This window comes from Ambystoma mexicanum, chromosome 1q (genome assembly GCF_040938575.1).
Source record: "Ambystoma mexicanum isolate Mex_15411 chromosome 1q, UKY_AmexF1_1, whole genome shotgun sequence".
NCBI lineage: Eukaryota > Metazoa > Chordata > Amphibia > Caudata > Ambystomatidae > Ambystoma > Ambystoma mexicanum.
In genome coordinates this window covers 910800742-910828720 of record NC_090922.1, presented here as the reverse complement: position 1 = coordinate 910828720, position 27979 = coordinate 910800742, and positions in this window count along the sequence as shown.

Below are 27979 nucleotides of genomic sequence, written 5' to 3'. Positions count from 1 at the left end.
TCCTCCACCAGCCTGGCCACACCGTCAGAGGCAGCTCCACAGGGCACCCAGGTGACTGATGGGTGGGAAGATGGCACGGAGGATGACTGGCGCATAGGGGGTTCAGTTGAGGAGGGGGTCGTAGCAAGCCCCATCAAACGGAGGAATCCGGCCTGGGTGACCTGTCCCAGTAGGCTGACGTAGTCAACAAGCCATTCGAGATGACGTGCAGTCTCCTCATGAAAAGACTGCAGGTCACCTCACATGGCCCGTTGACGCAACGCCACACCAGTCAGGACAGGCTCAACCCGGACCCGGATAGCCACGTCCGCAGGCAGAGGAAGGCCAGTTGTCGTTCGCTCATCCCCTGCCTGAAAACGGGTCTGGACGTAGGCATCCCTGCTAGCGCAAGATGATGCAGGGACAGGATCAGGGAGAGGATTGCACACAGGCACCTCCGCGGCGGCCTGTGCTGCCTCCTGTCCCTGGTCCTGCACTGCACCACTAGCACCAGTGGGATCCCCACCTCCACACCCCGTCTCTGTTGCTTGCACGGCCTCCTCCTCCACCAAACCCCCCACCAACCTGGATGACTCCGTGCCATCTTCCCCCGTTGGGCCCTGTGGGGTCCCAGCTGCTACTTCTGCTGCTGAGGAGTCCAACTCCAACCTCCACCTCTTGGACCTCCCCCCGGCACCTGCGGCCTGGGCCGCGGCACCGGACTCCTCACTCCCCGACGAGATGACAACATGGGAGGGGAGCCGGGCCTTGCGTCTCCGGCTGGCGGTGGGATCCCCGCCACTGTGCTCCACAGCACCTCTCCGCCCTCTTCATCAGTTGACGCTGCAGACAGGGAGAAATAAAACACAGGCATCAGGGCACTGTACAATGGACACATACACACATGACAGTTGTACATGAGTGGCATTGGCAAACCTCAGACATGCCATCACAATCCCCAACACACATGTAATTTCAACTCGCACACATGAGCCATACCACAGCCATATCGCAACTGCCAGCACCATCCATACACATACAACAGCATGAGCAGGCAAAGCTGAGCCAGACATCACATGCAACACAGGAAGTGCACCACACATGTACACACACCACCACACTTGCATGCATGTGTACACCTCTGCCAAGTGTCGCAGTGTTCAGATGGGCATCCATGTCACATCTGCCAATCAGGCTTCCACATCCCGCTGTCACATGCATCCAAGTTGCATCACTGTTGTACCCTTGTCAAATACACACAAATGCACATGTACACAGTGCTGATACATGCAGCTGAAAACAACATACATGCGTGACATCACGAACATGTCTACTTACATACACATTCATCCAAACATGTGTGCCCACACAACTGCATTTGGCATGCAAGCCTACACACACAAGCACCATCCATGTCTCACACATTACAGCCCTCGCATGTGTTAGCCTCGCGGCCCTGTACACCCCCACCCATACACGACCCCATACAAACAGATGTGCAACCTGCACACTACTGAAACATCACCACACGCACAGCTCACAATCAGGATGCATGTACACTTACCGCTCGACTCCAGACGGGTCTGCCTCTCAAGGACCGGGACGTGGAGCACTGGGGATATGCGTTCCAGGACCCTCATCTGATCTTCCAACAAGAGGCGCCGGGCCTTGTTCAGGGTCCTGGACCTGAAGTCCTCCCCGCGCTTCTTGACATGTTGGAAGTCGCGGACTGCCACCCCCTCCGCGTTGATGGCAGTCACGATGTCAGTCCAGATCCAAGTCCATCCTTCCTTGTCGGTGCGGGAACTTCCGAAGAGGGCATCATATTGCCCCAGGACTTGCTCCACCAGGACACCAACTTCCCTGGCACTGAAGCTGGTGCCCCTCTGCTTCTCCGGCCGGGGGCTGTCAGTGGTGCCAGATATTGCAGTGCCCGACATGACAACCCCAGAGGCAGGTGTGGGTGGGCAACTGGGTCCTGGGGCTGGGCTGTGGAGCGATGGAATCCCAGTCGGGAGTCTTCGGTTCCAGCAGGGGTGGTCACAGCAACAGCACCCCTGGCTGATGTGCAGGCAGCAAATGGCAGGGCACGTGGGCAGCAGGCAGTCAGGCAGCAGCAGATGGCAGGGGTGTGCGTGCTCGGGGCTCTGGGGGGCAGTAGTTCGGCCTTCTGGGAAGGAGAGTGGTCTTCTGTGTGCTTACGCGTGGCCAGCTTGATACGGAGTGATTTGGCACGTGAAAATTCGGCACGTCAGCGTGTAATTCGAGGAAAGGCCCTTAGCGCGTAAGCGCATCTGCACGCATACGCAATTTCATTGGACAGAAGGCCCCTCAAGCGCAAGCGCCCCTGTGACATGACGCGCACAGGCGTGCATGGGCATTTCAGCGCGCGTGAAAAACTGCACGTCCGCGTGTAATAAGAGGAAAGGGCCCATGCGCGTAAGTGATGTGACGCGCGCGTGTGTTTCCCTCAGCACGGGTTAAAGGTGAGCGGGCCCAGCAGTTCGCTGTACGTGCCTTTCGTGGAGACCGACGTGTGTTGCTGCTTCCTGTTGTTTCGCGCGCCATCACAACTTCACAGCTATCAAGGACGTATCTCTTCTTTTGGCGGGGGTATTGGCTACGTGTGTTTTTTCTGCATCGCGCTAGTCAGACGGTGAGTCGCACATGCTCTTTTTCCCACTGCGGGTGCCCCTGTGTATCGCACCCATTTTCGATGTCATAATAGCCTGCGTGTCCCACGCGTACGCGTTATTTGTGTTACTGGGTGCCACCGCGTACTGCGGGAGGTTGAATCCACGCACGTAGGCTGCAGGGTTGCATGCACGGTTTTACTGCAGTTTTGGGGTGCCTGAGCGTTGCGTGACCCGTCACTACATCACCGGGGTCACATACAGCCTTGCAGGTGCAGGGGGGCTGTTAACATCTTGCTTCCCACCCCCTTCACCCCAATTGCCCAGGTCAATTGTGGTGTACACCTCCCATTGGCACCACTCCATCTGTGCCGGCACTACTACATCTGTGCCATGGATGGGAGGCCACCAAAGGTGAGGGGCTCCTCAGCTGGGCGTACTCCTCGTGGTGGGCATGGTCGGGGACGTGGCCGCGGTGACCAGGGAGTAGGGGGACTCCAGGGTGTCCAGGGCGGCCACAGAGGGGGAAGAGGCAGGGGTGCGCCACTTGAGCACAATGTTGTGCCATGTGTCGGTGCAGTCATGCCACCACCCCCTGTGGTTCCGGGGGATGCAGCTTCTGCATCTGGCACTGGCGCCCGTGTGACCTGGCAGCCACGGGCCGAAGGGTCGTGGTAGCTGCAGGTGCAGCTGTGGACACTGCCACCCAGGCTCGGGGTCTGCCAGCGCAGGCTGCGTTGGTACTTGAAGAGCCCTTGGTAGATCTCCAACAGGCCAGGGGGGAAACCATAGGGACAGGCTGGGCTGCTCAGACCAAGACACGTGTCCCTGGGGCAGTCATGTCATCTGCTGCCCTGAACAGCCGGGTGTTGGCAAGTGCAGGGGCAGATGCACCGAACAGCACCCCGGTTGTGAGTCTGCCAACCAGGACCGTTGCGGTCAATGACCCTGCCACAGCTGATGTTGCTGCGCAGGGTCCATTAGTGGGCACCCAGCTACCACTGACACAAGTCAGGCCTTTGGTCATCCCTCCACCTGCCACTCCCTTGGCTCAATCCACCGAACCCACTGGCCATACTGGTCAGGGCGGCATTAGCCAGCCAGGGTCTGCGCCACAGTCCAAGAGGAGGAAGGTTGCACCTGCAGCACAGGCTGGGACCCCACACACAGCCACAACCTCCTGCACGTCGAGGAAGAAGCCTTTCTGTAAGCAGGAACTGGACTTCCTCGTGGACTACATGTGGGGCCACAGCCGTGACATGCTAGTGGGTGCCAATAGTCAGAATATGGCTGCCCAACGTGACACCCACGGGAAGCATGTTGCGCAACATGTCAGTTCATTCGGCCATTAGGTGCGCACGGCGCAAGAGTGCAAAAAGCGTTGGAATGACATCAAACGCAGCACTAAGGCTAAGCATGCCTCTAATTACAACTTGACTCTGGTGACTGGCGGTGGGCCTGCACCAGAGGAGGAAGAGCTCACTCCGCATGAGGCGCTCGTTGCAGAGTTCATACCACCTGAATTGGTCGAAGGAGTGGGAGAGATGCTGGACTTTGATGCCCAGTCCAGTGAGTGTTGATGCGTGTTTGTTGAGGACGTGTGTGTTTCACTTGTGGGATGTGTTGTGCATGATTGCCGCTACATGTGACGTGTACATGGTTCTGATGTGAAAGTAATGCAATGCTTCCGTCATGCATGTCTCCTCTGCCGGCATGCGGGGACTCCATGTAGGCATGCTCCCTTGCCCCTCCTCCGCCACTCTGCACCCCAGTTCCACCTTTGCACTGGTGTTCTTCAATCTTGCCAATGTGTACTTTCTTGTTCATGCGTCCTGTGTAGATGCTAACTTCCAGCGTAGAATCTGCCAAACATATGCCGTGTGGTACAGCCTTAGTACTTGATGCAGGGTATCTCACTTGTACTGTGCATAGGTCAGATGTCCCGCAGGGACATGAGTGCCCATTCATGCTCCATGTGCATTGCACGCATGCCCCTATGTGTCCTTGACTGGATGATCACTGTAATACAAGTCTTTGGTTACATACATTGCCTGCCATCTCATCAGCCTTCCCATGTCAACTGTGGCTCAGTCCTGCGTTGCACACATGTTTAGGGTCTGACAATCTGTGTGGCTCACAGGCCTCAGCCTGTTCAATGGCCAATGACTCTGTCCAACTGTTGTTGTGTCTTCTTCACACATGGGCGGAATCCAGAGTTTTCATCATGTGTCCTGCTTACTGTCCCAGCATCATTTGAAGTGTTGTCACTTGAATCACATTAAGCTGTTGATGCCAGTCAACACTGCCTGTCAATACCCTGGTGTATGGTCACCCTTTTGATACCATGCTAAGCATTCCTGCTTTGGTACTGGGGTGGAGGGGTGCTTGGCTTCTAGATATGGTACACATTGAATGCACAATGCATGTGATGTCTGAATTTGACATTGCACTGCCTTCACATTTCCTGGCACACACCATGGAGTCCTTGTACATGTAGGTAGTAGTGCATACACATTTTCTGCACTGCATAGACCCACTTCCATGGAAACTGCCACCTTTCAACAGGTCTGATCACAGAAGCAATTCAAAGTTGACCCAGCATGCATGCCAGGTTATATGTTGTGTGTCACATGTCTGCCTGATGCGTTTGCTGTCGGTGTGTGTGTGTGTTGTGTGCTACTGACATGTGTAGTGACCTTTTTTCTCTCTTTTTATCAGGTGATGATGCAATGGAGGCGGAGGATGGTGTTGTCATGCCAGACACAGGGTTGTTACCACTACATCAACCCGGCACTAGTGGGGGTGGTGGGGTGGTAGGCCACGAAAACCCCCAAGTGCTACAGTCCATCTTGTCTCTGGCTGCCTATGAGTCCAGCCTTGATGACGACTCTGACGTCCATGTTGAGTTGGATAAGCATCAAGTCCATGTGTCAGGGGTGAGTGATTCTGATGTGGACACTCCTCTGTCTGCGACACCTGCACTGAGGGATCAGACAGTCTTGGTTCCTCCGCCCGTGGTGGATCGGGACGCAGGGTCACCCTCCACACCAGTCACTGATGTGCCTGGGACATCACGTCGACGGGGGCATGTAGTCGTGCAGCCGCGGGCGGTGCCAACACAGCGAGGACCCCCGGTCCTTGGGTCCCGCAGGGGTCAAGCCCGGCAACGCGGTCGCCGCGCGCAACCACAGTATACTGAGTGGGAGCAAGACATGACTGCCAATTCAGAACGGCAGGGGGCAGCAATGGAGAACATTGCTGAGAGCATGGAGCGTGTGCCCCGATCTGTGCTCCCCCCTGCTAGGCAGGTGCTTCTCCAGCAGCAGGCGGCACGGTCACGGCCCGCTCGCTCAGGCTGGGCATGGCGGCATCAGACAGGGCACGCCAGGCTGAAATGTCGTCTCTGTGTCAAGCAATTGCTGCTCATGCAGAGGCGCACATGGATGCCCTGAGGGAGGAGTATGCTTCCCTCAGATCCACTCTGGGTGTCCTTATGATGTCCCGGAGGCAGCAGGCAGAGGAGAGGTTTGCACAGCTTGAGCGCACCATCTCGGCTGAGCTACAGGCTTGCCGGGAGGTGCAGCGGTTGTCCAGCCAGGCCTTGCAGGAGGAACTCTGTGTTACACCTGCTACCTTGCAAGAGGAAGCACGTGTATCACGTGAGGTTCTGCATGCAGACCTACGTCACATCGCAACACAGAACCAGGCTCACCCGTCCGGCAGACTTGCTGCCGACGAGGGGCGGGCTGCGGCTAGGCATGGCCAGGCTACTGTGCCACGTCCTCCTTTACAGGATGAGCCAGACTCGGACGACCATCTATCTCCCACATAGGTCGGGCTGTGCAGGCGTTGAGTCCATGGAGGTTTTTTTTTTGGCTCAGCATCATCGCATGTGGATGTTGATCAGCACCCTGTACCTCCCACCTCCTGGGTGCCTCCCCTCCCCCCCGGGTCGTATGTGGCCATTTTTGATTTTTCTTTTAGTTTAGTTAGTTAAGTTTCTGTTTGATAGTTAGTTTAATTAGGTAATGTAGGTTTTCCATAGTTAGTGTAATTAGTTAATAGTTAATATAGTTTAAAATTGCTTGTCTATTGTGCTTTCATGTGACGGTGCGGTGCTTTGTGGCTTTTGAAGACATACACTGTCTGTTCCAGCTGGGCCCTTCAGGCTTGTCTTGTGTATGTGTTTGCTGCTTGGGGTCCTTGACTCACATATGCCACTCCTGCCTCCCTTATCCATGGGCTCGCAAGGATGATTCGGTGTAACAAACTTTTACACAAGGGCTTTGGACTGTCATATCTGTGGCATGTCTGGTGCTGTGTGACTTGTGTTTACACCGCTAGTGGGGATGATTTTGGTGTTATTGTCCACTGTTCAGCTTTTGCTAGATGGGGTGTTTCATGATTAATGTGTACATTAATTGCTATGCATTGTGTAGCATGTTTCTTATCTTTACTGTACACGTGCTTGTTGCAATTCATGCTGTAGATAGGGTTCCACACTTTGGATGTGAAAGACGGACTGATGGTGTGATTTATGATGTGATTCTCTGACATGGTCAAGTAATGAGATGCCTGAAGAGACACACACAGATGACTTTGAAGCATTAATCATGTGTTTCATGCCCTTTCTGCAGGGGGATGAGCCTCCAGAGCACCTTTGCCAGCAGACATGAGCCATTGGACGACGGAATTCTGGACACGTTTGTTGGTGCCCACATGCACATGTGTGCACAAGCAGAGGCACAGGGATTGCAGACCTACATCCTAGAACTGCTGACGTGTTCCAAGGAACTCCAGGCAAGGTGAGCAGAACAGAGGGGCCACAACACAGCAAAGCTTGCACCAGGCGAGTTGCACATGCATGCTTAGTCACAGCACTGAGGGTGAGCTTGGACGAATATTGGTGTTGAAGCACACAATGCAGCTCAGATGTGTTGGTGAACTGATGGCTGCTGATTGTAAGGTTGTCTGGGACACCTGCAGGGGCAGTGGCACATACCCTCCAGTACACCAAGGTCCATTGAGGCACTTGTATCAACCATATAGCCTTCCGAGACATGGAAAGGGGCAGCTCACAGGGACATACAGCAAGGGACATACTCGGGTGCAGTGCATTTCATTTCCATGTACTTTATGATAAATGCACTGCCAACTTTGTTTTGTTCATGGTGGTACGCAACTTGCTCTGAAGTCATGGCTTGCTATATGGGTCTGTCTGCTTACCCAGGGAACATTGCATGTTCTGTGAATTGTGACACATTGGTGTTCCATTTGCCACGCACCCACCGGCGGCTGACTTACTGCATTGACTGTGTATGACCTGTCACAAGGGTAATGTTGTATATGGGTACGAAGCATCTACACCAGATTGTCTGTTTGTAGAGTAGTTTGTTGCTATGGGGCATGTTTGGTGGTGTGTTTTTGTGTAATTGGCACGTACAGGTTGTTGACTGTGGCTCTCTTTGCAGCATTGCAGTGCTCCTGTAACCGGACCTGAGAGTGCGCAGGCCGGAGGCCAGCACTCAAAACCAGAGCTAAGTATCTTGTTGTTTTTCTTTCAAACTGCTCTGCATAGGCTTGCTGGGGGGTGCACTAATGCATAGATGTATGTGTGATTCAATTTGGTATGTTTTTTCCCCCTAATCACCCGGAATCCTATGCAATTTTGAACCCTGTACCCTCTACCCGGTGTTCCTGCTTCCCGTACCTATCCAAGCAACGTTCCCTAACCCTCTTTCCCCGCTGGGGTTGCGGATGCCTGTGTAAGCCCCGAACTTGCAGGCGCCAAAACCCTAGAGGGGGTGGTTGGTTCGTACCACTCCTAAGCCTGGACTACAGAAGGCCATGACAATGATGTCCAAGTTTGTTTGGATTGTGTATGTGTTCATGCAGGTAGTACATTTTTGTGCATTCCCTACTTTCATGTGTCATTCCTCCTCCCCTCTCCTGCCACTCATTCCAGTTATCCAGTGTGCCAACACCTGTCCCGACTGCATATCCCTGAACCTCCTTCCCCACCAGGGTCTCAGGGGCCTGTGTGAGTTTGACCTTGCAGGCACCCGGGACACGATGGGGGTGGTTGTTTCGTGACACTCCCGCGCCTGTACACGGGACCTATGACAGTACACATCCGTTCATGGGGCATCATCCTATGTTATGTACCACACATGGTTCACATCCTGTTGTGACATTGTTTTACTGTGCTACCTTGGTTGTTGCATCATTGTGGTAGTACTTGGCCTTTGTGAGGTACTGCTACGTCAAGTCATCTACTGGAGGGTGTTCTGGTTCATTTTTATGCCTTGGATTTTGTGATTTTGGAAATGAGTGTGGATTCTGAGGGTGCAGGCACCTTTTTACACACAAGGTGGGAGATGGTGACGAAGGGTAAAGGTGATCCTGTGGCCAGGTGGAATTGAGGGTTGAAGGCTCCATGACCCAGGTGCAGTTGTTCAGTGGGTCATGGTCATTTGTGAGGGGGGGGGGGTTGTTGTTGATAGTTGCCTTGCCCTGCAGTGTGATGGGAACTCTGACATTGTAATGGTGGTATCCTATGTACATGTTGTGTTCTGCTGATCAATGCCTGTTCATGTGTTGTGTTTACCTTTCAGGTGCGAGGGGATAGTTGTGGTTTGACATGCTGGGGTGTACACATGGTGAATGTTCACATGTGATGTGTAGAGAACACTTATGGTCACTTGAGTGCACATGCATATGTTGAGTGCATGTCCTTGCAGACCCACACACCTGCACTCTGATGCACTACATGTACTCCCACCCTTGCATATCCACGTGTACACTGTTTGCCTTCTGGTGGCCACTGTGTCCCTGCAGCACATGTTCTGTGACCAATTATGGATCCTGTACATGCCTAATTTGCTTTTTGATGTGGTCTGTCGCTTAGATGTGATGCTTAGGGTGTGCATCACACACAATGGCTGTTCACTATGCTGTGCGCTGAGCAGTGTGTTGCAGGAGTAAGACACAACACACAGAAGCTGCAGTGTTGATTTTGCAATGCACAATGTGCATGTAGACAGGCATTCATTGTTTTGTTACGTCTACAACTCTTGTAATGCATTTGGAAATGACTTATTTTGGGTGGGAGGTTGTTGGTCTGTCATTTCATCTGATTCCAGGTCAGGTATCATTGTCTGATGCCACTGTACATTTTGGGCATGGCAATGTGTACCTTATTGTTACTGTGTTGGTGTATGGGTATTGCTTGCCATGTCATGTTGTGGTTTGGGCGGGTTTGAGTGACATAACAGTGATGGCCATGGCCTATTTTGCAGGTATGTGTGATGCACACCTTGCATGTCAGGGTCATCCGCTTCTCAGAGCAACTAGCTGGGGGTAGATCTCTCTCCGCGGCAGGGCCCTCCCTCTGGAACAGCCTTCCTGCCTCACTTGAACTTGAGGGGAACCATCTCCGGTTCGGGAAGCACCTCAAGACCTTCCTCTTTGCTTCTGCTTTCTCTCTGCCTCTCCCTTGCAGAATTCTTCACTGGAACTGCACTGGATCTGCAACTGGGCCACTCTCACCGACCTCGGTCCCTGGCCCAGCCACTCTCCACTTGCACTGCCTCCCTGGCAACCCCTGCACTGCGGTACTATCTCTCTATCCCTACAGCCCCCCTTCCCAGCACTTGTCTGCACTTACCTTTGCAGTTGACACCAGCTGACCTATGTATTTGTTTTTTGGTCTACTTCCCCTGTACTGCACTCCCCCCCTCCCCTTCCCCTTGCACTTTTCCCTTCCCCCTACCCCTGCACTTGCACAATCTAAATGACACCTGACCTAGTAGTACCGTTGTCTGTCTTCCCGTGTTCCCCCCTCCCTGCCTCATCGCACCTTGAAATACTTGTGTATAGGCCATATCATGTCGTATGTCATATGTGTGCCTTTTGGTCACACAGGATAGATTGTGTTTAAGTAGCTAGGGATGCAGACGATGTGGCACTTCCATGGCAACTATCTCAGGGTGGTAGGGTTGTGACAGTTGACTGCCTCTTTGTCATCATCGATTGTCACCTGGTATGTGCCAGGCCTGTGTGCACTCCGCTGCGGTGGGAGTTTAGGTGAAAAATGTGGCCCCAAGCTGGGTCCGGGCTTCCTCGCCACGTGCCCTGTCCCCTCCCATGGGCAGCGCCTGTGCCTGTGTTTGGGGATGTGGGGGCACCACCATGTCCACCGGGACGCCCTGCCGTGTTGCAACATTGTGCAGGACACATGCTGCCACAATGATCCTGCACACTACTGGTGGTGCATAGAGTAGTTGCCCGCCAGAGCGGTCAAGGGAGCGGAAACGTGACTTGAGCACTCCGAATGTGCGCTCCACTATGGCCCAGGTTGTAATATGGGCGACGTTGTATCTTACCTGGGGTGGTGTGGTGGGGTTCCGGATTGGCGTCATCATGTGGTTGCTCAGAGGGTAGGCACTGTCCCGTGGGGAGGTGATAATAGTTGAGATTATTAGGGTTTGGGTATTTGTCTGTGTGTGACTTGCATGCATGTGCAAGGGCATTTGTACTGACCTAGGAGCCATGTGTCGCCATGCTGCCCAGCTTCCAGGGCCCGGCTCAGGGCGGACATTCTGTATATGAAACTGTCATAGGTGGAGCCAGGGTAGTTTGCATAGACAGAGGTGATGATTCCCTTTGCATCGCATACCACCTGTACATTGATGGAATGCCAGTGCTTGCGGTTTCGGTAGATGTGCTCAGTGGCCCTAGGTGGACGTAGGGCCACATGGGTGCAATCTATGGCACCGAGCACTTTGGAGAAGTGTGCCACACTGAAAAAATCCAGGACAACGGCCTGCCTTTCTGCGGGTGTTCTGGGCATGTATATGTGCCTGCGGACTGAGGGGCGCGCTGTCATGATTGCCAATACCTGGTGCAGCAGCGTGACTGCGTGGCCTGTGAGACCCCCCCCCACTATGGCAGTAGTCCGCTGAAATGACCCAGTGGCCAAAAAATGCAGGACATTGAGCACCTTCTCCAAGGGGCTCAATGCTTGGGAGCAAAGGGTGGGGGATGTAAGGTCATCTTCCCACTCCCTGACCAGGTCTAGGATGATGTGGGGTGGAAACCTATACCTGCCATAGACCTGGTCGTCAGGCATCCCAAAAAGGCTTGTCCGTGGTTCGAAAATGCATGCCCTGGCTATTCTCCTCCTCCTGCGGTGTCCCACAATCAGTGCTGCGACAAATGGGGCATTCATCGTAGCTGTATATACGTGTTTGTTGTTTGCGCGCACTTTTGTACTGTGCGCGGGGACGCTTCCGCCTGCCTACGTGTGGCGGACGCGTTGACGGCTGTGTGCGTCTTTTGCCGTGCACGGGTTTCCCGTATTCGGATCCATGAATACGGGTTGTTTGCGTGCGTGTGGGCGTTCCGTGTAGTTCCCTGCAGTACTTCCCAAGTTACGCCTTCTTTTTCACGCGTTGTTCCCCATTTCGCGTGTTACGCCCACTGTTCCGCCAACTTTGGTTGTGTGCGGTGCGCTTTTGCTGTGCACATAGCGCACGCCGTGTATGCCTGCGTGCGCCATGGCTGGATTGGGCGCACGGACAGCGGGAAACATGCGCAGCGTCTTCCTTGAATCGCACGCGTGCGCTGCGTTTCTCACGCTTGCGCTCCCTTGCGCCTGCTTGCGCATGGATTTTCGGCACACGTTTGTTCCATGAATCGGCCCCTTACTGGTTTGAATTAGCTCTGTACCTTTTAGCTGAAAACAAATATGAACTAACTGAACACGTAATATGTTGCAGTTACTGTACTACAAAATTAGACAACAACCACACTCCTTCACGTGCTATAACAAATAATTTGGAATTGTTTCCATTACCAAAAATCCTGCAACAGCTCAATTTGTATGAGAGCATAATAATTCAAACAGTTCACCCATTTCAAGCAATTATACGCCTTCATCCAAAAACAGCAAAATTACCTTCCTCTGAATTGGTGAAAGGCATTTGTGGCAAAGTAGTTTATTTGCCATTAGATCTAATGGAAAATGTACACACTCTAGGAGTGGAACGTTCAATAGAGCATTCTTTAATAGTCTTGGTAAATGGAGTACCAAGGACAAAAAAAATTTGGTAACAATTAGTGGACTTACACAAAGTTAGACAAGCATTGCCATATCTAAAAGACAATAATGAGTACTACAAGGAAATAAATATTGATGAAAGCTTAAGGGAACAACTGAAATAATTCAAGAGACATCAGAAACTGGACAATTCGAACTTCTGGATCCTGCTACAGTATCCACTCTTTTGGACCATTACACAATTCATCCATTGCATTCCAATGAAAGCATAGATGATGCACTAGAAACTTACCAAATGCGACAAACCAAAGGGTCACCAATGAGTATTTGGGAAAAAAGTATAGAAGCATGTGCTTTTCCACTGCTATTTCCTACTGGCAAAGGCGGAAGATACGATGATAGACCCACTCAGATTGGGGCATCAGAATACCGCACATTACGAATGTATTCACAAGATCCCAGATTTAGACAAAATGTGGAATACATATTCCACCTACTCTATGAAAGTGAATTAGCACACTATGTTACGGAGTTGCACACATTCTTAAATCTGGAACCCACTTTCAAAATATGTCAGCTACGCAGTTAATAAAAAAAGGACAGGAAAAAGAACAAATTTTTTTGCAAACATGCATGGTACAATGGATTACTGGTTCAGACGGCACAGAGACGTGCGTTGCATGATCAGAAACTTTGGACCATCGACTTGGTTTATTACGCTAAGTTGTGCAAAATATGCATGGGAAAATTTACATGAGTTCCTACGCATAGCAAACAGCAACAAAAACAACATAGATATATTAACACCTGGAGAACTTTGCTCTCTAGATCCAGTTAATGTCTCAAGATATTTCCATCATCGTTTCATTGCCATGCTACACTTTATTTGCAATAAAACTGTTCCTCTCCTTGGAGAAGTTCAGCACTTCTTTTGGAAAAAAGAATATCAAGCGAGAGGAGCACCACATATTCACATGCTGTTATGGATCAAAGGTGCACCGAAATTTGGGCACGACAGTGATAGCACTGGTTTGCAGTTTATCCAAAAATATGTCACTTGTGAAATCCCTTCACAACAGACACGACACATAGTGAGATGCATGGGGAGATTTTAAGTTTCAAAGACACAAATGTGGCAAATATTGTCACTGCAAATACAAAAACAAAGGTAAATACTACACCAAATGCCACTTTGGTTTCCCTAGACCATTTACAGAAACAGGTGAAGTATACAACTTCATGTCTTCATTTCGACATAGTGTTAAAGGTAAATCACCTAGGAACACATATTACATAAAAAGAAGGGAAGAATCAAAATATATCAATGATTACAATGCAATCATTGCCCTCTTATGGAATGCAAACATAGATGTGCAGTACATTGCAGCCAATTCAAGTGCTGTTGCAGGATATTTTACAGCCTACTTAACAAAAGCAGAAAAAACAGAGCTTCAAGACCTCTGAGATGACCTAGCATCAGACAAAACATTATCACAGAAATTGTACAGCCTAGGCATAAAAATGCTCTCTCATAGAGAATGTGGCGCCGATGAAGCAGCAGATCGTTTAACCGGCACTGCTTTGTATGGAAAATCAGACAACATACTATGGCTCAGTCTTGGTCCTGCAAAATCTAGAAAAAGAGTGCTAAAATCATATGAGGACATAGAAACAATTGCCAGAAATGACCCCAACAGCCAAGACATTCTAAAAAACAATTTACTGGACACATGCTATCCGAACAGGAGTAGCACTCTGGAAAGCATGTTTCTATACCACATAGCTCAAAACTTTGCATACAAAAATAATGTAAAATCCGATAAAAGCAAACGTAGATATAGAGTGACCAATTGTGAACGGAGCTTAGTGAAACTTACCAAACAAAGCTGAATTAATCATGTAAAATTGTCATTAAAAACTCCTCAACAGAAAGAACTATATTACATGTCTCTGTTACAACTTTTCAAACCATGGAGAAAAGAGGAAGACATACTAGATAACTGTGACTGCTATGAAGATGCTTTCAAAGCAAATGAAAGCACTATCACTGATGTGAACTTTATGCAGTACAAAACAATGTTACACAATGAGTAGCGACAGGAAGAAGAACTTCAAGCCCAACTAGATAAAGATTCTTCCAACAGTAGTCAACCTTCTGTAACAGGAAGTCAAGAACCACTAGGACAACCACTAATAGCAAATGAGGCCGAAGTAGCTATGGCAGAAGTGGAAAACACCATGTATCAGTATCAAGAAGATTCAGAAGACTTAACTGCACAACAAGCAAAACTTAACAATGATCAGCGCACCATTTTTGAAGACGTAACAAAACAAATTGTACATGGTGTACAACACGAAAATAAACAATGTACCTGCCAAAATTACAAACCTATACTGCTGTACGTCAGTGGTGAAGCTGGATCAGGGAAAACATTCTAAATCAAAATCATCAGCAAGTTCCTTCAACAATTGACAAACAACAAACAGTCAGCTTTTGTAACGGCCCCCACAGGTTTAGCTGCCTACAACATAGGCGGTGTCACTTTATAACGATTACTACTGCTTCCAGTAGAGCATTAAAATAAATTAGATTACTACAAACTTTCTGCAGAAGCTGCAATGGAATTACGCAGAGTATTGAAACAAATGAAAATGCTTCTAATAGATGAAGTGAGAATGGTCTCCAACCTAATGTTGGCTTTGATTCATTTCAGATTGCAAGAAGTACTTAAAAATAACAACAAAGAACTCTTTGCAGGGAAATACATTATCGTTTTCGGAGATCTTCTACAATTGACACCAGTGAAAGGTGAACCGATTTTTAAAACCTTAGGCCACAAACTCTGCCGGAAAACTGTTGGTAGCATAAGTAATGTTAACCTTTGGCAACATTTCCAATACAGAGAATTAACTGAGAACATGCAGCAATCTGCAGATCTCACTTATGCTAACATCTTAAAAAGTATTAGAGTTGGTGTATTATCGCAAGAAGCACAGTTGTATTGAAAAACCGGCATATACATGCACTTTATGGCGATAATGCATGTGCAACTGATGTTATGGAACAAATAGTGCACAAAAATGTCAATTGTATGGCCTTAATGCCAACTCTTGCAAGCTGTTTCAAATTCGATGAAACAATGTTAAATAAAGAAATGCAACCAATAATAGAAATTAGCGCCACAGACAAACTAGACGTACATGGTATGACAGTACCCATGTGCGAGCAAGCCACAACAAGACTAAATAGTTTAGAAAATTCAATCTGCAGCACAGCTGGATTGGAAAAAATATTTAAATTATCCTTAAATTGTAGAGTAATGCTTAAACGTAACCTTGACATAGAGCAAGGGCTAGTTAATGGAGCACTGGGCACAGTTGTTGGCTTTCAATCATACCCACGTGATAGCAACATTCTGTTTGTAAATATTTGCTGTGATAAAGTTTCAGAAGTGCTCAGTTCCTTCTCTTCAAAGACATGTATGTACGTAGAGAGCAATTTTCTCTAACTCTTGCATATGCAGTTACCATTAGCTGGTCAAGTGGCACAGCGAGTAGAACGCTCGCTTTGACATCCGTGCAGAGCCTGCTAACGCAGGTTCGAATCCCGGCGGGGCCAAACTCAGCCTTTCATCCTTCAAAGGTCGATAAATGAGCACCACACAACGTGGGTAATAATAAGAAGCGCTCAGATACCTGAGGGTTCGTAGCGCTATATAAGTGCCAAATTATTATTATTTATTTTATCATTCATAAATCCCAAGGTCTTACCCTAGAAAAAGCATTGATAGATATAGGAAACACAGTCTTTAAGGAAGGCATGAGCTATGTAGCATTATCACGCTACGTACACTTGACGGTCTATTGCTAATGAACTTTGAAAAAAGCTGATATTCCTTGCATTCTAGAATACAATAGATTGCGTTCACTGTACACTCCTCATCTGAAACAATACCCTGTTCCAGATAAAGTAAAACGTGGTAAAAGAAAAGTAAATGAAACAGAAATGCAACAGAATTCAACAGCAAATTCCGCAAAGAAAAGAAAAGAAGCTAAAGTTTCATCAATTACCACAAACATAGAAGAACCTATTAGGCAATGTAAACCAGGGACGTCGGCAAAGAAGCAACAGAAAAACTGAAAAATGCACTCAGATACAGAACTTGCTGGTCCATTCAAAAATGAAAGTGGGGTAAGTTGCTATGCAAATGTAGCAATGAATATTCTATTTCAATTGCCACCAATTGTTTACAATATTTACCTGCACAGTACAGACCAATTGTGTTTGCAAATGTTAGTGCTGCATAGAAATGCAACAAGCAATCCTGACAACACATACAGTGTTTATGGAGTAAGGCAACAATTGGACAACTGTGCTGGAATGGTGAGATTCACTATGAACTCACAAGAAGATCCACAAGAATTTCTAATGTACATACTATTAGTATTGGAAAACAAAAGCATACCTGTAAATGAAATCTTCTAAACTTCGTACATGTGGAAACATACATGCACTCTCTGTAGCAATGTGATACAGGAAGAAATCCCAAATGAGCGATTTGTGTATGTTTCCATACCAAATTTTGAGAGCATTCCATTTCAGCAACTTGTACAAAATGCAAACCATGGCAGATTATGTACTATTTGCAATTCAGACAATTGCTCCACCTTACTGATACAATCACAAAGTGCCTACATAATACTTATGCTTCTACGTTATAATGCAGATGGCACCAAAAACAACTGCAAACTGACTGGATTCACACACGGTCAAGTGTCACTTGGAAAGAAAACCTTTCCAACAGTAGGTATAATCTACCATGCAGGAGCTACAACCAATGCAGGTCACTACACTGCATACATTAAAAAGAATTGTGGATGGTTCGAATGTAATGATAGCACCAATACTCTAAAGCAGAGATTGCCAGCTAATCTAACAACATACTTGCCAACATTGTGTCACCAAAAAGATGTAGGATTTTTCAGGTTTCAAAAATAATAATTCCCATAACGATGACATCACAGGAAAATACAAAGCATACATTGTTGGCACCATTGAAGCATTCTAAAATACACAACCCATCAAACAGCACAACATGGAAAGATGTTGAAATGTTAAAAATGTACATTCTGAATGGCAACTTAACACCAAATTCAATTACCTAACTTCACAGAAGGTAATTACACAGAGCTGGTAGGCAACGTTTGCCACTGCTCTGTAGCGGCAGCCCAGGCAGTACATATTTATTGCAAGTTGAACACTGAAGGACACAGCGACTGATACCCCACTCAGTCTGATTGCCAGATGCTGTGTGATGGTGTTACACTCTGCCACTGGCCTTCACTGCTGGTTCACCTAAGGGTTGTACCAGCAAGTGTGCAGGACAGAGTCAAGTAGCTGTCAGGTCAGTGGATTGGTCTGAGCCCAATCAAAGTAATCACCTACCAGCCCACTGTATAGACAGACTAATTAATGTGTTGCATGCTTTGTCGTGGAGCTTGCCTTAGAACCACATAAATTACCTGCCACTGTAAAAAGCAGTAGAACCTGTCACTGAAATCTGTAGGCGGTAGCACTGCTTAAAAAGCAGTAGCCCACTGCCTAAATCTGTAGGGTTGGCAAGTATGTAACACATGCGTATTTAATGTTCTTAAAGCCAAAATGTACGAAATAATGTGTACTTCAAGATTGTCAACAAATTATGTGAAAGACTTCAAACAGTTAGAATACGCCCACAGGTATCTACCTACCTAAGAGGATGTAAGAATGACACAAATAAATGATTATCACAGATCATTGGAAACAAATGCACAGGTAGAATACACCTACAGGTTTCTAACTGTTGTTAGAAATCGGCAGAAAGGCAACAAACATAACATTGATCAGAAAGATGAAGGAAACACTCAAAGGAAACAAGGAAGTAGTTAGTACCATAGTAAATTAAGGTTTTTTTTTAATCCGACAAGGATTTTTTTTTGTTCCCAGACCCAAGGATTAGAAAAGCAAACACAGAAACTGAGCACAATGCACAGTACACTGGTTTGTAAACTAAATATGAGGGTACAAAAAAAAGGTAAACTGTCGATTATGCAATGTAGTAAATTTTCAAAAAATGCAAACACTAACATACCTTTTTCTTTTATCACAGAAATGGAAAAAGGGATACTTCCGCCAAGTACGAAAGCCACTTAACAATTGTATGTGGATTCTGAACAAAGTAAGGAGTAAGTATATTGGCAGTCATTTTCTACACATGCAAATCTACATGTCTAATCTATGGTACTAATATGCTGCAGTGCCTGTAGGCTGGCCCTTGCATCTTCGGTGTGTAACCTACCACCTACGCCTTATGACCAAGGTACAAGGAGTATAGTTCCTTTCCACAACCATCGCTGCATATCAAAACCATGGTCCTTGTAAATTAGCTACTTATAAATGTACTTTTCGGACCATCGTCTGCAGCCATGAAGCTAAGACACTAGGGCGTCAACACAACTAGTGCATTACACCACACCCATATTGACTTGTAACTCCACTGCTTATGACTTCAGTCTTGGGTAATGGCCTTTGGGCATGGAGTCAAGAGTCTGGGTCCTGGCCAGAAACACCACAGCATTTTGCAACCATGGTGCCTTGTCATTTTACTATGTACACACTTGATTTTGGGAGCATGGCTTGTGGCCATGCTCCCAAAATGCTACGCCCTCCCCACAACCATCTTAATGATGTTGCATAGTGCAAGTGTACCAATAGCTCTGATATGGTGCAGTAGTTTGTAGCCACTGGCTACAGAGGTGAGTTTGAGGCCATAGCATTATGAATGTATGGGTATACAGTATTTCAAATGCATAGTTACTTACAACTGCAGTGCTTATTACTTAGTTCAAGTACTCTGCATCCTGGCCACTACTACCACACCATATGACATCCATTGTGGCATATAACTACACTACAAACAAATGTACTTTTGGGGGCATGGCCTTCGGCCATGCACCCATGATTGCAGCCCCTCCCCACAGCCGCCAGAGTGATGCACTACCACACCATATTGTACCCATTGTACCTTTTAAGTACACTACATATAACTGTGCTGTTGGGTGCATGGCCTGTGGCCATGCACTCATGACTGCAGACCTTCCCCACAGCCACCTCACTGATGTTCAATACTATGGGTGTCTCTGTAGATCTGAAATGCTGCACTGTTTGTGGGCAGGGCCTACCATTTTAGGTGTATTGCCAAACATTTCAATATATGGTTGTGAAGTGGCTTAAAACTCCAGTTCTTACCAGTTTCCTGTTGGGTGCATGCTTGGGTGTCCGGCATACAGCCTGCAACTATGTACCCAAAAGTACACATCTTGTCCACAACCACCACACTACATGAAACCCATGTGGGCTTGTAAGTGAAAAGGCTATAGCTTTGTTGTTGGGGGCATGGCATTCAGCCTTGCACCCACAAGTGCACACACTCCCCACAACCAGGCAATCGATACGCATTAGTAAGAGCGTATCCATAGGTGTGACATGCTGAAGTATTTGTGGCCAGGATCTAGAGTTTTGGAAGATGGCCATGCATCCAAGACTCTAGGCCCTGGCCACAACCACCGTAGCATGTGACACCCATGGTGGCGTACTAATGAATATAATAATAGCCATAGGAAAAAGTAATGCAAGCACAGCATTTTGTCAATTTTAATGTTCGCTGCCACTACGCGGGTCCTTACAAAGGTTACAAGTTCCCTGTGCACTGGACAGACTGAAATACTGCCCTTATTGGACCCCTCATTTTTATGTGCGTTCAAGGTGGCCATGGGAAATACATCATAAAGAGATTATAACTGTGTTATTGAGTGCATCGTCTCTCCACAACCACCTCAGTGATGTGTGGTAGTGGGGGGTTTTCTATAGGTGTGGTATCCTTCAGTGCTTATGGCCAGAGGATTCACTCCTAGCTGTATGTCCATAGATCTTACATGGGACGGGTGTGCAGTGGCTTCCACGTCTAGTACTTATAACTTTGGTCTTGGGTGCATGGCCTTTGGCCATGCACCCAAGACTGCACGCACTCCCCACAACTTGCCAATTGAAACACAATACTACGGGTGTATCCATGGGTGTGACATACTGCGGTGGCTGTGGCCAGGGCCTACAGTCTTGGAAGGAAGGCCTTCGGCCGACGGCCATTCATCCAAGACTCTAGGCCCTGGCCACAACCACTGTAACATGTGACACCCATGGCGGCGTACTAATGAATTTAATAATAGACACCGGAAAAAGTTATGCAATCACTGCATGTTGTCAATTTCAATGTTGGCTACCACTACGCGTGTGCTTTCAACAGTTAGAAGTTTCCTGTCCACTGCATGGACTGAAGTGCTATCGTTATTACACCCCACATTTTCTGTGCGCACAAGGTGTCCATAGAAAGTACATCATGAAGACCAACCCCCAGAACAAATGCATTGATCACCCATGTCTTACTGTCTGAACCTTTCCCAACGCTCTGTGACACAGCAAAAGAGTTTTATAAATAGAGCATGTGTACGCTGGTTGTTGCTCCGCTTTCAGCAGATCCAAGATGTAGGGCGCATCCACAGAATGTGACACAGAAGACGTCTCGCAGCAGCCAATGGGCAGAGACGTTGCGTGTCCGCAGTCATGAGGCCAGCCCCTTAGCCAATCGGTATCTTGTCCGGGGACCGAATAGGGAAGTGTGACCGCGAAGCGGACATAGATATCACTCATTTTTTCAGACCTACTTTTTGGTCATTTTAAGAAATGTACTACACGGAAGGTCACCAAATTTACAAAAGCACACTTTCGGGACCAAGCCCCTGCCCCTGACTCATATTTGGTGAAAATCCATCCGGCCGTTTGGCCTTTAGCTGTGCACAAAGGTTTTCCCCCATTCACTCTATGGGAAAAACAGTTTTGGGACCCCCCCTATAACTTTGCCCCTCCCCCGCACCAAACCTCACCTTTTCAGAGTGGCCCATATACTTATTTTGCGAAGTTTGGTGAGGATTCGTCCAGGGGAAGCAAAGTTATAAGCCGCCCAAAAAGTGCTCTTCCTATGGAAACAGCAACTTAACCATAACTACACGGCCACTACCGTGGCCATGTAATGTATATGTTGGTGCATGCCGCACATTTTTTGATTCTCTCTGACTTTTCTTGTGCCATGGATTGTGAAGCACAGCTTTGAACTTTCCAGAGGCACTATCTGCAAGGGTCCTCCTCTGTCTTCAACCCAGGTCAATAGTTTAGCAAGTCTCGGCCATAATGGTTTGCACAGCACCTGTGCATTCCAAACAGTTGATTCAGGATGATCATATATCATCCAGGCTCTGCAGATAACCACTCCTTCTTCCCATCCATTAGGTGATAGCACTGATCCCCAAATCTGTTCTTCCAATGTCAGATGTCTTCTTCAGTTTTTCCTGGACTCTCAAGTCTTTTGTTTACTTCCCCGCTGATTCCAGCTCCTTTTACTCAAGGCTTTTCATATCTGATTACATGATTATTGGTATGAGCTTTATCTCTTGTCTTTGTGTCTTGCATATAGTCATCTTCATCTGGATCCGTCCATACAGTTGCCCATTTGAGATAGACATCTCGACCTATGAACTGGCCTCTTGTTCTGCATAGTGTTATGTGGACAGACAATGTGCTATTTCAATAGCTATGAAGATCTTAGACTTTCACATACTATAAGGTAGGAGTGCACACACAAAGCATTCCTCCTTTGAGGTCCTCTTTCCCACTTCCTTCATATGCTGATACCAAATGTTATTCCCCAAGTGTGCTGTACGGTCCAGGTACTCATTTAGCTCATGATAATCTTCTCTAGCACTTCTCTTGGATCTTGTTCTTTTCTTATGAGTTTCTTTAACCATCTTATGTAACATAGCATATTTCTTCTTTACTAGCCCACTTATAGACTCATTCTTCAGTAGACTGGGTGCATTTACATGTGCTACCTGTGTAGGAGAAAGTTACAGAAGTTTCATCCTATCAACATAAACTTTGGGCATCAAAATACCTTGCATAATATCCACATATGATCTCTTTCTAAAAGGTGACCCAGGTTTACTCATCACAGGACCAGGTGTTCTTGTGTGTACCTCTAGAGTAGGAACAATCACATAAGGTCTCGGCTGCCTTGTAGTTGCCACATCTGTACCCTTCTCTTGTATAGGAGGATAAACAGGAATCTTCTCTCTATTTACGTCTGCATAATAAGTCGTTTGTACTGTGAGAGCAGTATTACTATGAACAAAATACAGGTGTAAATCATACACAAACATGACCACTTATAGCATTAACTTTTGGCACATCATGACATCTCTCGTGATCTGCCATAACGAAGTTGCTACTGATGCTGCCCATCTTTATTTTTAAGGAAGGAAAACATTCTCTTTAATGGGGTAACATCAGGCACTATTTCTGAAATCTGCTGAGTTGGCTCAAAAAGTTCCTTAATCAGCTTCAGCAGGCTGATTTATACAATAATGAACTCAAATTCATTATTTGACCAGACGACATGAAGATCTTCTTTCAGCATGAAACAAAAGTTCCTTAATTAGTAGGTTTTTTAGATATGTCGCTCTCGCAAGCCTCATTCGGTTCTCAGCGTTCTCTCGGAATATCCATTCACTTGGATAATAATGTCTCTCAATATTTCATTGTGTGCTGCATTGTATCTTGGGTTTCTCAGGAAAGTGAGGACATGGGTATGTCTACCAACATGGTGTAAACATTCCTCTATCAGATAGCAGAATACCAAACCGGCCAGTCTATATGCATTATCCAGTGACAGGGGCCTTTGTTATCCACATTGAAGCCAGGAAGCTGAAGGATCTGTTCAATGATAGCTGCAAGCAATCTTCTCACAATTGGACCATTCTTACGATCTTGCAGAAAAATATGAACATTAGTAGTTCTCACCGCCAGAGCAGGGTAGGCATGCAAGATGAACAGGAAAACAGTAAGAACGATCCGGGAAACATTATCATTGGGCACCACCATGCGTGCCTCTAAACAGGAACTCAGTAAGAAATGAATCTGGGTACTGTTCCATTTTCCAATTGTTGTAAAGGAACTCCCGATTTGGCATAGCTTCTTCTTTTTAATCAAGGCTGAAGCATGCCTCAGTCCAATGTCAACAAATTCCTGTGACTCAAGAACACAATAACTTCCCGTAACTCCTTTTTAAATGACTGTAAAGAGTGTCCTGAAATAAGCCAAAGTCCAATGAACTCTTTGTCTTTATTCAGCAGCTTCTGCGTCCTTCTTCCTCGTCATAGACCTAGTCTGTACGTGCTGTGGTTCTTCTTCAATGCTCTCTTTGAGTGGGGTTGAGGGTGATGTGGATTCTCCAGTATAGATCTTTACATCGCCGATGAATATCCAAGTGTGTCTGCCTTGCACCTTGACTGCAGGCGGTATAATGTCTTCTACAATGAAGCGGCTGCTAAAGCAAGGTTTGTGCCACTTCCTTGTGAAATTGCGAATAAGGACCACATCTCAGGGGAAAAGTTTAGGAAGACAAAGCTGGTGAACTCCTGCTGTTGTGGCATCTTCTTCTGTGCTGGCCATTGCCCTACACCCCTTTCGCTTGAGCTGATCTGAAATGACAGAGATTCTTGAAGTCATACACATGAGGTAATCACGTAGCTCCTTTCCTAACAATTCTGCTGTTGCCTGGGCATCACTTCTAACCCTAGACAGAGGTGTTAGAGGTGTCCTCATTTGCCTCCCTGTCACTATCTCATGCGGGGTAAGATGGTGGTCTGAACATGGCTGGTTTCTCAACGCATACAATGCCAGTGGTAGACAATGTAACCAGCCTTTTTTCAGAGTCAATTTCAATTTGGCTATTCTCTCTTTAAGCAAGCCCTTGAGTCTATTCCAGACACTGTTTGCTTCTGGGTGATACAACAATGAAAACTTGTGTTTTATACTAAGCAACAAGCTTATTTGTTCAAAGACTTCAATGGCAAAATGAGGGTCATTATCTGATCTTAATACTTCATATATTCCCCATCTAGGAAACACTTCTCATACTACAAATGTTGCTGCACAAGTGGTGTCTGGATGTGTACATGGTCCAACTTCAATCCACCTTCAAAAGGGACATACTACTATAATCATATATCAGTGTCCATTACAGACTTGAAGCATGTCAATATAGTCGATATGTAAATGCTGGAAGGGACCATTAGGTCTCAGAATAACTCCTCTAATTGTGCACAATGTGTGCCCAGCAGTAACGTTTTGACATACCATACAATTTACTACATAAAATGCATTGTGTTCTACTATATTTTGAACAAACCAATCCTCTACTATTGTTGTGGCGAGGCTCTCTCTAGTGACATGCACAGGGTAGTGCAGCTGCTCCAATGCCACCCTTAATAAGGCTACAGGCATCACTGGTTTACCAGTCAGTGCTGTGTTGTTGCCACAGTGTCTCAGAGGGGTTTAAAGAACACCCTCTCTGCGTCCATAAGTCTTTTTCATCTTTGGATGCTTCCCCTTGAATTTTCCCAAACTGAGTTCTAGACAAGTTATTATAACTATTTGACACACTCATCATCACCACTATGCTTTCATTCACACTATGCGAATCAAATGGCATAATGACTTCTGTATATGCAATACGTTTTGCTTCCTCATCTGATTTTTGATTTCCACGTAAAATAAAATCTGCCCTTTTAGTGTGAGCTGCGCACTTTCTGATTGCAAGGGCTACTGGGAGTTGTAGTGCTCTAATGAGTCTGTCCAATAGGGCTGCGTGCTACACCTGAGTGCCGTCTGCTCAGAGGTAGCCCCTCCTTTTCCAACGTGCTAGTCCTGCGGGCTCTGTTGACATCACATAGGCAGAGTCACTGTGCACTGTCACTTCCTGATCTGCATGATTATCGAGCGCAACAATCCATGCCTCTAATTCTGCAGCCTATGCTGAAAAATGTGCACTTATCAGTACTTTCAAACCCTCCATTGGACATGTGCTTTACCACAGCGGCACCTGTATATCTTTGTCCATCATTCTCATCGATTCTTGAAGAACCGTCAATAAAGGGAGTTTCTCCAGCTGCCAATGCATTTTCCTTCACCCTTGGAAGCTCATCATAGAACTCCTTATAGTTCGAACAATCATGTGCATACTCACCCTCTGCCAGTGGTTCCACTACACACATGACAGGATTCACTATTCTTCATCTGACTATTTTAATCACTGTATTCAATATGATCACCTCATAGGCAGAAGCCCTTTGAAATAGCAACGTGCCATTGGGTTTCTCGAAGATGGCAAATAATGCATATTCGATAAATAACATCATAGGACATCCCATTACTATACTGGCAGCCTTCTCAATGGCGAAGGCGGTGGCTGCCAAAGATTGTTCGCAAGGGAAGTGATCCCTCATTACTGGGTCTAAACTCCCACTGTAATATGCAAGGGGCTTGTACCCCAATGTGGTTCTGTGCATGAATACATCTGTCATAACAGTGCCATTCGTGTGCGAAAACAAAAAGAATTCCTCAGCATAACTTGGAATCCCTAAAACTGGAGCTGTTCAAATTGCCTTTTTTAATTCATCAAACCCGTCTTCCATCTCCTCTGTCCAAACAAATTTCTCTTGATTTGCCTGTGCTTTCTTTAGAGCTTGCAAAAAAGGCCTTATGTATGAACTGTAATCAAAGACCCATGCTCTCACATAGTACAAAATCCCAACAATCTCTGCATATGCTTTATTGTAACTTGCTTTACTGTTGTTCATATTGCCTCAGCTCTTTCAGGAGTAACCTTCTTTCCTTTATGTTAAATCAAATGCCCAACATATAACACTTTTTGTTCATAATACTGTAACTTCTCTCTGTCAGCTGTATATCCTTTGTCAGCAAGAATAATCATTAGCTGTACAGAATCATGTCTGCATGTTTCCTCTGTGGTGCTGCAGACCAATGATGTGATATGATATGACATTTGTAACGCGCCTATACACAAGTGTTTCAAGGCGCGACGAGGCAGGGAGGGGGGAACAAGGGGAAGACAGACAACGATCCTACTAGGCCAGGTGTCATTCAGACCGCGCAAGTGCAGGGGTAGGGGGAAGGGAAAAGTGCAAGGGGAAGGGGAGGGGGGAAGTGCAGTACAAGTAAGTAGAATAAGTAAATAAATAGGGCCAGCTGGTGGCAAGTGCAAGGTAAGTGCAGACAAGTGCTGGGAAAGGGGGGGCTGTAGGGATACAGAGACAGTCCCTCAGTGCAGGGGTTTCCAGGGGGGCAGTGCAAGAGGAGAGTGGCTGGGACCGGGACCAAGGTCGGTGAGAGTGGCCCAGTTGCAGATTCGGTGCAGATTCAGTCGAGACTTTAGCAGGGGAGAGGGAGAGAGAAAGCAGAAGCAAAGAGGAAGGTTTTGAGGTGTTTCCGGAACCGGAGATGGTTCTCCTCAAGTTTCAGGGAGACAAGTTTCATGTTATCCATGTACTGCAACACCACACTTTCTAACTCTATATTGCTTAAGTCCATCTATAGGACCCTATTGAAAATCGATGGAGACTCACAGTACCCCTGAGGTAAACAAGTGCTTTTCAGCCAAGTCTGAATGTAAATGCCATCAAATCTTGTGAATCTTTATGCAACGAGATTAAGAAAAACACATTTTTCAATTCAATCACATTGAAAAAAAGTGCTACAACAGGTATATTCCATAAGATTGTCGCAGGATTAGGAACTAGAGGGAAGTCGGCCTCTACAATATGGTTAATCAGTCTCAATTCTTGAATTAAACGCCACAACCCTCCTTTTCCTTTTTTAACTGGATAAATCACAGTATTACACAATGACTCTGATGTCACTAATATACCCTGTTCCATCATAGCAGATATTGTCTTAAAAATACCTTAATCTGCCTCTTGAGACATGGGATACTGTCGTGCTTGAGGTAAAATTGCTCCTGGTTTCAATGTAATCTTTACTTCTCCAGCACTCTTCAATAGGCCTAGGTCATAGGGGCCTTTTGTCCATAGAGAAACTGGTATCTTTGGCATGTCCTCATCGTAATACTCAGGACGTTTCTGTGCTAACACGAATTGCTCTCACCCAATATGTAATGCTTGTTTCAAAGATTACTTCGTCATCTGATGGAGGATCTCTAAACAAGTCTTCATCTGTGACGTCAGTCAATCTATAACCCTCCCCAATGACAATTAAAGGTGGCCAATCTTCTGCCATCAGTATCAACTCCATCAAGCATAGCTAATTCTCCTTGTACTACAGTAGTTTGTAAATCTAAAG